This window comes from Augochlora pura, chromosome 7 (genome assembly GCF_028453695.1).
Source record: "Augochlora pura isolate Apur16 chromosome 7, APUR_v2.2.1, whole genome shotgun sequence".
NCBI lineage: Eukaryota > Metazoa > Arthropoda > Insecta > Hymenoptera > Halictidae > Augochlora > Augochlora pura.
In genome coordinates, this window is record NC_135778.1 from 18,892,281 (window position 1) to 18,905,242 (window position 12,962).

Genomic DNA, 12,962 nt, shown 5'->3' on the forward strand with positions numbered 1-12,962 from the left:
CCATGCAAGATCTATTAAATATAAACATTATTCATTACTTCTAAATCGAAATAAAATTTAATTCTTCTGATATCGAAGTCTGGAAACGGAAGTAAATGAAGACAATACAAGAAACAAAAATTACCTGGCCTTATTAAGAACAGTATTGAGGACAAGTAAATTCTAATCAAGGCAGCGTGAAAGAAGTCGTAGTGCATGGAGTTAATAGATCTTGCGTGAAATCTGTATCACGAGTCTGACTCGTTATTATAGTGGTTAAGTAAAGATGATTTTCTTCAAGCATTTGAACGATCCGAAACAGAATCATTTATCGTAGAATTTCTTGGAACTTTTACAGAACCACTGTAAAACGTGTAGGAAAGATAAAGTTCTCACCGAGAACGAAGTTTCGATAGCCACGAAATCGCAACACAGACAAGTTGTCCGTCCACGATGAAAATCTTGAGGAATCCGTGGAATTTGTCGGCACAGTATAGACACTTACATACTTACGTTGCTAAAGGAACGAAGGTACGGAAAGTTTCGTATAAGTTACGGCTCGGCAGGTGGCTCCGTGCGGTGAGATCTTTCGTTACTCCGGTGTGACTGCCACCGCCGCCACCACCACCACCTAGGTCGTTTCGTCAGCAGCAGCAGCACGAGTACGAGCACCAGCACCAACCCTGGCTGGCCTACGGTTAGCAGCCCCAAGCGAGTCGAGGCCGCCTGCCGAGCGGCAACCCCCCCGACGCTCAGTGGTACCGCTTCCTTCGTAGCAAGCGTTACGCGCGCGTTCCTCTCCGCCGCGTCCACGGTTCTCCATGGATTCTCTCAACCCTTCGGAAAGTGTCGTCGAATCGCTATCCATTCCCGATCCGTCGCTTCGCTACTGATCGATCGATGGTAGATCGTGGCTACTCGTCGATCAGTGTTAATTCCGCCTTCGTTTGCTTGCAGTTTCATTTTCGCGCGGGTTTAACATCCCTGTGATATATAATAACGAGTGTTGTTACCGATTCAGCCGCCTGTTGTTTCGTTGCTCGCCGATTATCGGTACCGTGCGACCTTTTCCTTCCGGCGAACCGGTCTGCCCAGCATGTAGGTAAATTGATCGCCGCCACTGCTCTCTCTTTCACCTCCGGTCGAAACCGCCTTCGGTTTTGCCCGATGATTCAGTTGGATTTTATTTGCTGATAAGCTGGCAAACAATTCACTCGCAGCGCTCTCCCGCACTCTTCCGTGTCTATTAGCCTCGCTGCGAATATAACGCGCTGACAGGGCCAATTAATTTGCGTCCCTGCGGAAGCGCGCCTTCCGACTCTATTTCTTACGATGACGCTTTCATTGCTTTATTGTTTACCGTCTTTACCGTTGCGGTTTTAGCGACTTCGGGAAATGATTTCCTTTTCCAGCAGGGGTCGTTTAGGCGAACAGATTTCGCAAATGTTATGTTTGAAATCTGCTTGAACCAGGTTTCCCGTGATTTTTTATCTTTTCAGCTGAAATAGTACGTTTTTATCGTTGCCACGCCGAATAAACCTTGTAAGAATAATATGGTACTTGTAAGAAGTTTTATTACTGCCGCTCGGAAAGTTTGAAAAGTTTCTATATTCCGCAGATCTTTGAGAGATCTGGACATTCGGGTCCAATCGACACGTTCGCGGATAGTATTTTTTCGCGGCAGACAATTTATTCTTAAACGAACTGTGACATCTACATTCTTTTAATAGTCATATTCCATCCGAGTACACGAAAAGCGCATTTCAATAACTATGTACAGTAATAATTAAAGTGCGTAATAATATAAACAAATAAATACTATATGGAAGTAAATGTATGTTAACGCGACTTACAAATTTGAATGTCATAGCACTCGCAACATTTTATATCACAATACGCGCGATTCTACAATTTTTATTCTCGCGACAATTCTTTATTTTTACACCTTCCTGATCTTATTTTCTCGTCGCTGTCCGTTAATCTGTTAATTGAAATTTTCTGCGTCGAATTTCCTCCGAGATTCGACAGCGATGGAACGCGCGTATTTCCGCGCGTGCATTCCGCCGCGTATGTTGCACAATACGGGCACGTACGTATTGTTAAAATTTTTTATGGGTTCGCGTGGGAAGGAGAACGGTTTCCTCCCGGTTTAAAGTGTGCCACGCGGAAAACATTTCGCTCGATAATAGCCGTTGATTATAAATTGTCCGCCGTTTTTGAGGCGCGCAACAGATCCCAGAGTCACGGAAGAGCACGGAACACTTTCGATTGCGAAATCGTTAAAGCGCCGTTGTTTAATTCTTAGATCGAACAGGAGAAACAAGTCTCCGTGAGTCATAATGCAGTTTTGCATTCTAATTTGGTTCGTCAGTTTTCCATGTGCGAATAATTCCCGTTTCTTCGAAAGCTGGCGTGGTTACGATTAATTCAAAGTCTTTGTTTATGTCCCCATAAAGCACGGTCGTAAATTAATTTCTCTTTTATTGACTTAGTGCAATTGACGGTATATTGTAACACGAAGAGTAACTTATGTTTAGTTATATTAGATCATTGTGCATTACATTTATGACAATAGTAAATTAGTGAATTTGTTTGTTATATTGGATACGGTATATTTTTAAATCTAAAATTGTTAGTATCGGTTAATTCGATAACTACTTCTATGCTGTGATAACTTTCGTATGCGGTGTTTGTCGTTACTTAATATTTCGCAGTTGACAGCAGCAAATTAATTGATTCAGTTTATAACGCGAAATGAAAAAGTGATTGTTTTGCCAACAGTTTCGCCACCAATCAGAATCAATTGAACAGTACGACGCACCACACAATTTTCCCTTGGCTTTAGCGATCGCTGTAATTTTAAAAGACGAACGACCTTCTATTGTCGTGTACACTAAAGACTGGCGGGCATCATAACCGCGAGTGAGATCGCGCGGAATTGTTGCCAGTGAATAGAACAGTCGTTTGGGAAACCGTTCAACGCGGAACCGATGCTGTGCTTGTAAACTGACTTTCATTTTCCGGAATCCTCGTCCCGGTTTCGATCTTGGCAAGAGGCTTTCAAGAGGGAAAAGAGTATCTCCACGGATTCCGCGATTCCGTCGACGGTAAGTTTTTTCGTCGCGCTCCGCCTCGTTTGCCTCTATTTTTCCCTTCCTGAATATTTCAAGTTGGAATCGAACCGCTTTGACGTGCAGTCGAATATCCATGAATTCCGCGATCAATAGCACGTTTTTATTCGGCCTGTTAATCCGTGCAGCGTTTCCTTAAGCGGTTCTGTAACCTCTTTAAATTAGTTCCCTTTGCAACTCGAACGAAGTCGATGTTCAGAAAATATGAGTGTACAGCCAGCGTAAAAAGCATTCGTACACTGAATTTCCTATTTTAGAGAAATCGTCGACATTTCAACTGTTATAAAAAATAGAGTGATATAAAAAACATAAAATTTAATAAAAATAAAATGTTCCTTTCAATGATTTTGATAAATTCAAAAAAGTGTCACACTTCCTTGTTACACTCCCAAAGAAAAAGATAGCACACGCGTGCTATCTTTAATTTCTCGCGTTATAATTATGATACAGTATAATTATGTGCCAATCATACAGAAATTTATATTGGAATTTCTACGAGATATTCTCTTAGGAAAAATGGAAACACACAAATAGACAGAGACAAAATGATTGCACACTCAAGGTTTATTTTAATGTTCTTCAATATGTCGCGAGGTTTAAGGAAGTTAAAGTGGTCAGTCGGTGTTCAGTGTTTTTTGATATTGGTATCTGTCGCATTTCGTGATGGGCCGTGGTAAAAGATTATCCGACAGTGACACAAACCCAATTCTTATTTTAAGAAAACTGAAGGTAACGATTAAATAAATTGCGAAAGAAATTGGCTGAAGCAGAAAAGCTGTAATAACGTATTAAAAGATGTGGAAAACTACGGTAAAAGGGAAAGCACTGGAAGGCCAGCAACCCTATCCCACCGTGACACAACAGTAATATACTTCGTGCTGCATCTAATTCTTGGGCTACTGCAAGAGAAATTGCTTGCAAAGCTGGTGTACAAACTAATATTCAAAATGTTCGACGTGTGCTGCAAATGAGTAATATTATGAACCGATGAAGAATAAAAGCCAAGCCACGATTAACGAAGAAGCGTAAGGAAGCACGCCTTGAATTTGCGAAGAAACATATACACTGGAGGAAAATCTGGAGGAATATAATCTTTATAAATGAAAAACGGTTTTGTCTGGATGGTCCAGATAATAGTGCATACTATTATCATGACATTCAGAAAGGACAATTAACAAGAATTAGACGACAAATGAAAGGAGGTGGAATAATGATTTGGGGCGGCATAGGTTACAAAGCAAAAACGGATATTAATTTTATACAAGGAAAAATGAATAGGGCAAGTTATTTAATAAAAAACCAAATTGACAAGTATGCACAATGTATTGCAGGTCCAAAATTTGTGTTCCAGCAAGATAATGTTGCCGTACACACGGCAACAACTGTTTATGAATATTTTTCAAAAGAGATAATTCCTGCTTTGGAAAGGCCGACGTGCTCCCCGAACTTAAATATCATTGAGAATTGTTGGGGATTATTATCAAGAGTTGTCTACGCATAAGGTAGACAATTTGAAAATTTAAATGACTTAAAAATCAGTATTAAAGAGGAATGGAAAAATTGATCACAATCTTCAATTAAAGTACTGTATAAATCCTTACTAAAAAGATTGATAGAAGTTATCGAGAATCACGGAGGTTCCACACATTATAAACACAGGTACAGTTATGTCATTTTCATACTTGTCTATTTTAAATTTATATAATATGGAATATTTTTCAGATGTGCTATCATTTTGTCTTTATTTATTTGGGTATTTTTATTTTTACGACGAGAAATCGTTGAAGAAAAGTCAATAAAATTTATGTTTATATATTAGTAGAAGGTAGTCACTTGCTGTATCATTGGCACATTTCCTGTACCATAATTATAACGCGATAAATTAAAGATAGCACGAGTGTGCTATCTTTATCTTTGGGAGTGTATGTCTTCGCAATTTTATGTTTCGACTACTTGTTTTTGCCAAATGCTTAAATGCATAAAATCCGCAGTTTAGTCTTATAAAAATAAGTCTTATCATAATAAATCTCGACTTGTATTAAAGCTTGACACTTCTTCGTTTGTAAATTCAGGGCTAATTCTCCCTATCAAGCTATTACAATTTATAGTAAACAGACAATTGACGACACAGGTTTACTCGAAAATGGTAGAAAAACCAGTTAGCTGCGTCAATATATTTAGAAGATAAACTTTGTTATGCGTCTTATCAATTATACTGAATGTAGTTTTCTTGTTAATTATTCTAGAATCATTCTAAAGCGTGTGAAATTTACGAATATGTTACTATAAGCATTTTGACATAAATCGTAGGAGAAGTATATTTCTTATAAAATGTAAAGTTGCCATGTCCTTGTGACGCGTATACACGTCGTACGCAGCTAATAGGTTAAACCTCTAAAATCATTGACGCGTTGTTTTCGCGAATCAATCGACCACAGATTTGAAGAGATTAGAGCTTTCTATTTAAAACGACCTCTCAGAACTTATCATATCACGTTGTTTAGTAGTTTTATGAAACAGAAACGAGAAACAAGTTCATTCATATAGTGCCGTTATGGACGTCGTTTTACTGTAAAGTAAGCAGCATATCCCTTGTTCGAAGCTCGATAAAAAAATCGTACATCAGACTTTAACGGGCCATTGTAAAGCGGAGTCTTCAGTTCTGAAGTCTCTGTTACGATGAATGGTGGAAAAATGTTCCAGTGTATTTACAGACATTTCACAATCCGCGATATTTTCCAGAAAAGCGTGTCTCCCGCTTTCCACCTGTTACATTATTCAGAAACATGTTACAGGAAAACGAACGGTGCTGTGCGTAAGTAGAAGCTGTAAGCTTCAGAATTAGTCGAAGTTCGTTGTTGTACAACACGTTTTACGAAATTATTATAACAGTTCGAATATCGACAATTTGTCAAACATTTGAAATTCAGTGGAAGAATACTTTTCACGCTGACAGTATATGGAAACAACAATCATTATTCTCATCGAATTATTTCGTTCGGATTATTTATTAAGTCGATCTTTTTAAAATACTTGCAATAACAATTGCGAGAATATTTTCTTCGCTAGAAGCAAATTTTCCCGAAATTGTTACAATATACAATATTATATAATGTGTTTTTAAAATTAACAACATTACTTACAACGATTTCAAAAATGCGATATAGGATATTGTATATTTTTAATGAAATCACATTCATTTCTGTCATGAATGCGTAAAATCCGCAGTTTGTTAATCAGTAGCAAAACAAATTGCAAAAATTATATAAAAATTGCAATTATATAAAATTGCATTTTCTTATTATTTTTAAAACAATACTGATGTTTCTATAATATATCGAGAACCGAATGGTAGGAGGTATGAATTTCATTCCCAACACTCATTTACTCAATGCACTATGCAATTCTGCAAAGCCTCATCAAAATCGACGTGCATCAATTACCAGGGTGTCCTTGCTAGTGACCTGCAAACCTAGTGTTAGCAACGAAAGAACAAGAACTCGTAGTTTCAATTTGAATCGGTTAAGCCCAATTTACGTGAAAGGGTTAAAATAGATTTGCTCACAGAGGGTTAAGGTCACGAATTAGGTATCTTTAAAAGTCCCGTGTTACAGCAGGTGAAGTTCCTAATTCTACGTTGTCGACTTTCCTCCTTGCAACGCGCGAAAGTACGGTCGCCTACGGTTTTCCACGCGAACATTTCAGTCCAAGATGACTACAAAGCACGGAAAGTGCAAGCATGCATTCTCTACGTATATATACGCATTCCGGTCATACTCGCTAAAAAGAAATTCGCCGAATTCCAAGCTCCTTTCAGTGTCTTCGGCTTTCTCGAACCGTCGTTTCTCTGCCACGAATAGGATAGGCGAGGAGTTGGTCACTGTGGGATGGCCAATTGCTGTTCCTTTGGTTTGTTTGCGAGCATAATTAGCTATATCGAAGGAGACATATTAAATTCCTGTATTAAAATTAAACTAATCCTACCAAGTCGGTGAAAATTACCGATTCCACACTTTTTCTTTTAAAATTTTGTTAGATTATAAAGTCTTTTACATATGAAATTATTAAATGGATATCACAATTTAAAGCATACATTATAATACAAATGGCGAAAAGTCTAAATAAATCCAGTCTTGCCATTTTTCTAAAGGAAAACGCGTAGCCGCTGTTCAAGCTCGGTAGATTTAGCGTTAAACTAAATAAAAAACAAAAAAACAAACCAAAGGTATAACCATTTCGTAAATGTTATTTCACATTAACCCACTCCACTATACAACAGTATCTCATTCAAACGGCCTACTTGTCTGTGTATGTCGAAAATGTATGTAGAAAAAGTATGTGCATATGCGAATAAAATATTTAAAAAGGGGAATTAATTTTTGTATCTCGTTTGGAAAAGCAATTTCCAGCTGCGTAGCGAGATTTTTAGTTATTTCGTGTGCGGGCAATTTTTTATGCGGTCCCTATTTACCGCACGAAAATTTATGTTTCAATTTCTTGCGGAAACTATTTGTTACAGTCACTCTTCAGATTTCGAAATATTTTTCCTATGCTCTCTTTATGTGGCATATATTTGCCGCATAAAAACAGGTTTGGGAGCGTACATATTATGTATACTACATGATTTCGTGGAAATATAATGGATTAAAACGATATCGATTCGGTTTACTTACGATATAAATGCCATATGGCCGCGCGTATGTTTCACCTGCGCATCTGATAAACGTGACGAACGACGTATACGACGGAATTTCAAGCGGTGTTGTGCCAGACTTGCTGAAAATATGCGATTAGCAGTCGTTGCATATTTCAGATTTATCTACTGTAGAACGATCTTTCTTGCACCATGTTTTGCTTTTCTTGAATTTGACAGACCCTACGGTATCAAGAAATGTTTACAGATAAATAGAAACGACATCTTATTTTGTATTTCATTTTCTATGTGAACATTGCGTTGCTATGTATCAACGTAAATGAAATGTTAATGTAATATAACACGTATATATAATTATTGGGACGGGCCCTATTCATATTTGCGCGGCCTGATGCGCTTCATGTTTGTCCCGATATTTGCGGCGCCACCTCGCGTCTTGTTCTCTTGCAAGCATGCGCAACGACGCCGCTTGCCTAGCATGCTATTGTCTACGCGCCACTTGAGAGAACACGTTTCTGTATCAACCACCTTTTCACTAACCTTAATAAGGTTTGCATTATTTCGTAATCGTAACGATTTGTGCGTCACCTCCACATTAAGCGCCCTCAATAATAATCAATAAGATTTGGGGTACTGTTAGTGTAAAATAAAAATATTGCTAGGGAAAGACAAGAGAATATTTAATATCATTTGTCAAGGATTGTGTGCAGTCTTGTTCAGTCCTATATTTTAATTTCTGGATGTAACTCTCAGTTTTTCTTCCTTTATAAAACTTCCTCTCTGAACCTGTTTAGTTATATTACATTTAAAAGAAACTATGAAACCAAAATATAGGAAGCAAATACTTGAAGGTATATGGAAAAGGCGTATACAGGGTGGCTATAACAATTCAGCCGACATGCAGACATTTTTCAGTGAGTATAGAAAAAGATTGTGAAAGAAAATTTTACATCGTGTAACAAGCTCTATTATACTATAGTACGATTGTTTCACAAGTGTCTCAGTGTATTTACAAAAGGCAATCTTATTTTTTTTTATCCCTCTTAGTACCGAACAACGATATATCGTTGTTGACTATTGTTGATAAGGTAGTTTTCTTAATATATTTATTAAACAACAATTCTTCTCCCTTTTTGAATTTGTTATTTATCAGGCTTTTCAACATTCTTGCAATTTCTTTCCGAAACTTTATCAAATTTCTTCAAAAGAGTGTTAAACATTTCGCTCAGATACAGACTCTTTTGGCCGGTACTAAGAGGGTTAAATAGAACACAACCTCTAATTCTAAAGATTATGGAAAGAATTCTGGTTTATTCAAACGCGAAGGTCAGTTTATCAACGAAATATATTGATTAAACTATGAATAAAGCCGTTCATTCACGTACATAAAAGCAACAATCGCGTTGCATCTTTGAGCATTAATGCTGTGGAACGACTGTACCATAAACTCCACTATTGGGTAAATGGAATGATAGTTATCATAAAACATAATGCATGTACGAATAACCATATCCACGAAACATAGGAAATGAACATATGCAATGTTGAATATTTATGAAAATAAACAAAAAATCGTATGAAAGGTATGTTTATACGTAATTTAGAGACTTGGGGAAGACAACATTTACCAGAATGAATATTCTAACCTCTGTGGACACTTTCCGTGCTGTTACATAGATCATCAATTGCAGTTAAACGTCACTTAGACTTTATGTAACATGTAAAGCGAAAAATAAGCAATAACAATTACAATCTGCATGTACAACATTCAATCACTCGATTCATGTGAATTAGTCATGCTTTTGCTAAAGAAAAGTTCCAATATTGTGCCAAAAATCTTGAAATCTTTATGAAGTTAAAATAGTTTAACCAAATTAGAGTTGAGAAAATAAGTTGTATAACATTAAATATAATTTCTACGTTGTTACGTTTCGCGAAAACTAATATTTGGAAAATATAATGAATTAGGCAGTCAAAGTGTTAAAGGAAGTTGTCATTCAGAAAATTCATGCAACACAAATTACATTTACAACAATGATATACGACGCAAAATAATTTGTGAGATTTCATTTTTTTCTTACGTTATGAAACTATTACTATTACTATATTAACAACATAGAGAATAAATTGACATGGTCTTGTCTTAAGGATTACGGGATTTGTCACAATATTGGGTTACAATTTTTTCATTTACGATTATCTATGTTATAAAAACAAATTCATAGAAAATTTCGAATAATTATATTATTGCCTCTATAAAATAATACAAAATAGCTGAATGTCGCTAATAACCCATCAGTAGTTGATGCGACAATAAATAACTAATTTAACAAAAAAACTAACCGCTTTCAGTGCTCAAAGCCGGCAAAATTTGTTCGCAGCCACCGTTGCTATTAATAAAACAGTTGACATTGAAACAAATGTTCCATCGAGAAGGTTGAGCTTGTTTCCCAGCCTACAAGATAATTTCTGATTAATAGATATGCTAATGTGTATTTACGAAAACGAAAACACTTATAACCTCTTACGTGTCGTCACGCGAAAGTGCTTACGTGTAATAAATTCACGAATTTATTACCGACCGCGGTGCATATTTTCTTTGTAGTATAAAATTGCATCCGAGAACGCAGTAATTTCTATGAATTAATCGAGAGGAAAAAAAATGTAGGCGATAGATTAAATAGCTTACCGCGGGCAAAGTACGCGGAATATAAGCTAATTTATTCAATGCATTAGCATACACTCACTGCAGAAATAGAAAATTAATATGTATACATACGGAGTCCTCAGCTTGTTTCATAATGCAATCGCTATTCTCAGACTATACATATTTTAAACAATGATATTTTGTTAAATCATTTTATACAAAAATTTTTATAGTAAAATACGGTAAATATATAATAATTGTATAACAAACATATGTAAGTAATAATCAGTATAAGGAAGTGACAACAGAATAATTCGCGTATTTTTAGAAAAAGGTGTATGTATTGTTTGGCAAAAAGTACAATGTGATAAGTAGATTGTGGATCTTTACAAATTCCTTTAATCTTTCTATTATTCTATTATTCAAGAATTATAAATATTTATTGTGCTATTTAATATATTCTGTCATAAAATATTTAAAAATTTATACATACACCTTAATAAATTGCTTATTATAAGTAGAGAAAAAGTATTGTATTCCCAGCCACCTTTCATTATGGTGATATTAGCAATAATCAACTGAAATTTTACTGTGTAAAATACAATGCATTAACAAAGGGTCTGCATTCCTAATGAGTGAGATAAATTGTATTAACAAAGACAGGGTCTCTAATACTAATGAGCGAGATATTAATAAAGAAAGGATTTGCGATACTAATGAGCGAGATATTAATAAAGAAAGGGTTTGCGATACTAATGAGCGATTGAGAAGTACTTGCGCGGTATTAATGAGTCGTATTGATTGACATGAGGAAAGCTCAGAAAAGTTGTAGGAGCTGATCGGAATAATATGAACGACTGCATTGCCATTATTGAGGAACATTTGGAAATAACGACACTGTGAAGTAGTAAAATTGCTGCACCATAAACGAGATTGCAAACAGCATTTGCGGAACTGAATCAGATAAAGTCGTTACATTGCCAAAACTGTCTCCGAAAATGTAGAAAATTGATCTGATAAAAGAGCCAAGTGATAATGTCTCTTTCATGGAAACTAAGAAGATTATAATCATTTTTAAATAATAGAAACAAAAACTTCAATAAGCAAGAAAATTAACGTCTCTCTAGAGATATAAACAAATTAGCATTTTTATAATATATCGTTATTAAAGGTTTGGAGTTTCCTGAAGTCTGCTTGTTTAACTATATTTCTTATTATAAAATGTATAACTTTACGCTAATTTTTTAACAAATTATAAAATAATCACTATCATCCTTAGTATGAACTGGTGGAAGAAATGGAAAGTAAGAAAATGAGTCAATATTATTTGGTATGTTCCCCTACAAATGTTAACCCTTTGCACTCGAGGTCATTTTAGCTGTAAATCTGAGACAATTTTTCTGGTACACAGTACTTCCATTTTAAGCGACAAAACGCATTTTATATATACCAAATTAAATCTTGTGATTCATACCAACAGTTTCACGTTTAACAATTTTTTAAAACTTGAGCTTTGTTGCTATAAAAATGATTTCAGAAGGTGACAGAATAATTTTAGTGGTGCCTCAGAGTCACCAATCGAGTGCAAAGGATTAAATTAACTTGAAATGGGTTCACTTTAGAACTGATGAGCGATTCGGCATTTTCTAATCATTACGACGATACAGTCAGGCGGCGCAAACCCTTCTTTATAGCTCCGCTGAATTTACTGATCCAATGCATTGTTGCGTCTAAGAATAGAAATAGCTGAAGCCGACAATAACAGACGATTACGAATTATAGACAAGTACAGCTGGCTCTATTCAGAAACGCGTGCATCTGGCGGGTCTCTGAATTTCATTTTCTACAAGAAGCATTTTACGCAAAACTAAACACGGATTGTTTTGCCAATACTAATTTGGTCATACATTTCAAAATTGTATTCGCAGGCAGCGTATCTTTGTGCAAAATAAAAATTGTTTAAACTAATTGCCAGAAACAGGAATTAACACGTTCGTCGCTGCATCACCCATATCTGGGTGACACTAATTTCTGACCAATTTTGAAAATTTATTTTTATTGCAATATATTCGAGCAAAATGAATTCGACTATGATTTTTCGAATGCGAAAGAGTTCCAATGTCATCCCCTATCATAAATGTGAACATTTCGTTTTATTTTAATTACTTAAATTGCTTTAATTATGTGGAGATTTTAGTGTCTAATTGTCGGCGACGAACGTGTTATAAATACAAACGTATTCTTCCTGTTAGTAATTTGAAAAGTCGAACATGGTGCAAAAATATTCTTTAATTCCTCTATATCTACATTCTGATAAATGCGTTAAAATATTTGCAATTTAATCATAAATAAATGAATTTTCCTTATGGCTGATAAATATTTCGTTGGAAGCGTTTCACTACGTTTTATGCGACGCGCGACTCATCGGTTGTTTTGTTTGAATTTCTACATTCGCATCATTTTTCAAAATTATATCCGAAGTGAAAAGACATTCGAAAAATGAACTATTATATTAACAAAGTTACGAAAAAGATTAAAATTTTTTATGTTG

The 12,962-nt window shown here is 35.6% G+C and overlaps 1 protein-coding gene across 6 annotated transcripts in view; it reads left to right on the forward strand.

Moving 5' to 3' along the window:
* Positions 1–747: 747 nt before the first annotated feature.
* Positions 748–12,962, forward strand: part of LOC144473481 (uncharacterized) — a 265,918-nt gene continuing 253,703 nt past the window's right edge. For 5 of the 6 annotated variants that reach the window (XM_078187376.1, XM_078187373.1, XM_078187378.1 and 2 more), the window contains exons 1-2: positions 748–1,081; positions 2,761–3,086. The gene's annotated coding sequence lies outside the window, so the exon portion shown is untranslated. The remainder of the gene's footprint in view (positions 1,082–2,760; positions 3,087–12,962) is intronic. The other variant, XM_078187374.1, reaches the window with a different exon arrangement.